Source organism: Ctenocephalides felis, unplaced genomic scaffold, assembly GCF_003426905.1.
Source record: "Ctenocephalides felis isolate EL2017-DRISC unplaced genomic scaffold, ASM342690v1 CF-g0.4_SCAFFOLD_01886, whole genome shotgun sequence".
NCBI lineage: Eukaryota > Metazoa > Arthropoda > Insecta > Siphonaptera > Pulicidae > Ctenocephalides > Ctenocephalides felis.
The window spans coordinates 143,145,313-143,148,915 of record NW_020538040.1 but is presented as its reverse complement, the minus strand read 5'-3'; positions in this window follow the sequence as shown (position 1 = coordinate 143,148,915).

Sequence of the window (3,603 nt, the reverse complement as noted above, 5' to 3'; positions counted from 1 at the left end):
AGTCTCGGTTTATACCGTAACATGTTTTATGATGTAGTTCAGTTCTCATTCTTCGGTGTATATACAGAAATAAGGGTTGTCGTCAAGTTTGCACGCTGCCACGGTGCGATATCGCGTTTAATGTAAACGACGTAATATGCCGGGAACGCATAGTGCTTGAACACAATCGTTCTATAAAATTAACTCAGTCTTGCAAAACTTTGATAAGAACGCCGAGAAGCGTAGAAAACGGTCGACAAGCAACTCCCACAACTAGAAGTGCTCTAGGTGGAAACTCCTTTTGCAGTTCAGAGGTGGATTTTAAATTTTATTATTTTCGTAAAGTATAATTCCATTCCATTGTGTCTTATATCAGGTTAGAAACACTATATGAATGTAGTGAATGAAAATTGCTTCTTCATCTTCTCATTTTTTTATTGTTTGGCAATAATCAGGATTTAAGAGTCCTGACTTTTGTGATGCTACTTCTTCAATTACATGGCTTATTTTAGAAGGCAACACATCGGTTAGCATATCTACATTTGATATAGACGTTTTTTATTAGTAGAACTTCTTGAATACTGGTAAGTGTTAATTTGATGCCGGGATATTTTTCACTTGGATACATATGTACATCAATATTTCTAAGTGCAAACCGATATCACTACTGCTTAAATCAAAGCTGTCCAATGGGGGGTAGACCTAAACCTAGAATCCAGTGTTTTGAAAGATGAAGCTCTAACCACAAACCCAAGAGGAGAGGAGGCTCAAAGAATGTCTTTTTGACTCAAAAATTTTATTCGAGTATAAACTTAAGATTCCGTCCATCAAAACCAAATTTGATGGACGGAAAGGAATATTTTCACTTGAAAGCATATGTACATCAATATTTTTAAGAAAAAAACGATGTCACTACCGTTTAAAATCAAGCTGTCTAAGAAGGGTATCAAACCTGAAATTCAATTATCTAAAGGCCAAAGCTATAACCACTAACCTACGGGTAGCCCAAAAATGTTTTTTTTTGACTCGCAAAATTTATTTGCCTATAAACTTAAGATTACCAATTATTTTTGTGAATTCATGAGAAAAAGTGTGTTTAGAAAACATTGCAGCTAATTTGAAAATTCTATGCCTATAACGAAATTTATGTATGTTGCGTGTTTTTATGATGAAATATAAGTGAATGTATAAAATGGCATGAAAATGATAACCCTATAATTTCGTAACTTTCTTAAAAACAAATTATTTTAAAATAATCTTATTAGCACAATGAGTTTTACGAGTTTCTTATGACCGAGAATAACAAAACTCACTAATTTTATTCAAATATTGAGATTATCAAATTTTATTGAAGAAAAAATATGAAATAGAGCCTTTTTTACCTAAACCCATCTTAAAACTGAATCATGTAAAAATCACTAGAAAGTTTTGAAAACGCTAGATATAACCATAAACTTTAATTTGAAACATTCTTTTTCTCATTTTAGGAGATATCCTTCTATAATTTGCATTATCTCATTTCAAATTATAGTTAATATTATTTAAAACAGCATGCACAATGTTAATATTTATATGCCGATTGACGAATTTGTAAAAATTTGTAAATTTATATATTCAGAATTTATATATAAAAAAGTCAAAATCAGACAAAAAGCAGGAAGATTCTAAAAAAAAAACATTTAAAATTTCAAACAATGAGGTTGCCCCGTAGATTAATGATAAGGGCTATAGAATTTTAATCAGAGGTTTTCCTATTCGTTTCGGGCGGTCTTGATGTCAAGCAGTAGTGATATCATACTAGAAATAGTAAAAATAAAATTTATAACAAGCTAATTTTACATATTATCGACATTAACGTATGAAAAGAATAATAATGCTTGGATTTTTTATAATGATTAATATGAAAGGCCGTCCTTGATATTTATTATTTTCAACTTAGAAGAAGGTAATGGATTATAACTGGTCTAGACTTCTATTTGAAAAAATGCTGCAATTAATACAATATTTACGTAACATGAAATATAATAATGTATGAAAATATTGATAACTATCTGAGAACAGCTGCAAAAAAGTAAGTGCAAATTTCAGAAATACTAATTTGAAATAAAACAAAAAAGAATAGCTGTCGAGTTGCCTTCTATAAGCTATCTACCAAAAAAATAACAATAATAATAAAAAATGTTTTCTTGAAATAGACATATTGTAATTCATGTGAAAGAAAACTGCTTAGAATGCTGATTTATAACTACATTATTTGATTATTAATTAATACTACCTAATATTATTAAATATTATTATATAATTTATTATATATTATATTTATTAAATATTATAAATATATTATAAAAAATGAATAAATAATAAATCTTATGAAATAACAAGTTATCAAAACAAAAATAAAATAAAGTGATTCTGCTTATTAATTTAAAGTGAAGTAACATATCAGCAACACCTCATAAAGGTGGGAAGTGGCATATAAAAAAAATAATTACTTATGCATAAAGTGCTGGACTTTGAAATTCATTAATTTGAAACACCTATGGTTTCCACATCAGCTTAGAAAATTTACAATAACAGTATCATAAAACTGATAGCCACTGCCATTTTATTTTTTATCATCCTGGCGCGTACATGGCGCACAAACGCAGTTTAAAGAAAATCCCCATACACACAATATAGAGGCGCTTATATACCAGACTCTTTATATACCTATATCCAGATATACGTATTTTTCTAATATATAAATCTTTCGTCAAAGATACGACACCCACACACCCCAGACATGGCATAAATATACGCAAAGAAGATAAGAAAAATACCGATGGCGTGGACTATTTATTACACTTCAAAAAATAAAAATTTAATACCGAAAGTATTTTTTATCTTTTATAGGTGGCTGGGAGGAGACCCCGTTTTATTCTTTGCCTCACAAAAGGCACATATATTATTACGAAACGATGGAAACATGTCATGCTTTATTTTGTTATCCGCTAAACGACGTACTGCCTTTATCAGGAGGAAAGCTTAACGCATATGAGACGCAACTCGGTTATGAACATGAAAAGTTTTAAAGGAAATAGACATACAAAGGCCGCATAATATTTTAAATCATGTAATGATTTATTTGCGAATATTCATATAATATAAATATCTTATTATACACTCAATCTCATTTAACTTCTCTTAGGGTAAGTTGTAGTAATCGCAAAAAAATAGAAAAAGATTCACGTTTAAACACTTCCTGAATATTCTGGCATACCTTGTTAGAAAAAATAGATGTGTGTATATCTGTTTGGATACAATTTTTGTCCACTATTTCAGGCGCAAGGATCAACCGATAAGAATGATTCAAAGAACATTCAATTCCTGTTGACTGGATGACGTGCTGATTCAATCTTGACGAAGGCAAGTCTAGCCGTTTCGAAAATACAAAGCAAAAAGTGCAAAAATATCAGTTTTAAAGAGAACGGATCATCCGATTAGAATAATTAAAAAAAAACATTCGATTCGTACTAACAGCAACATGACAAAATTGTAAACATTCTAAAGTTTCTTCATATAGTTGAAGAAATGTTTTTTATTTCTTCAGTTGAACTGAACTTTTAATTCAGTTTCACTAGTGGG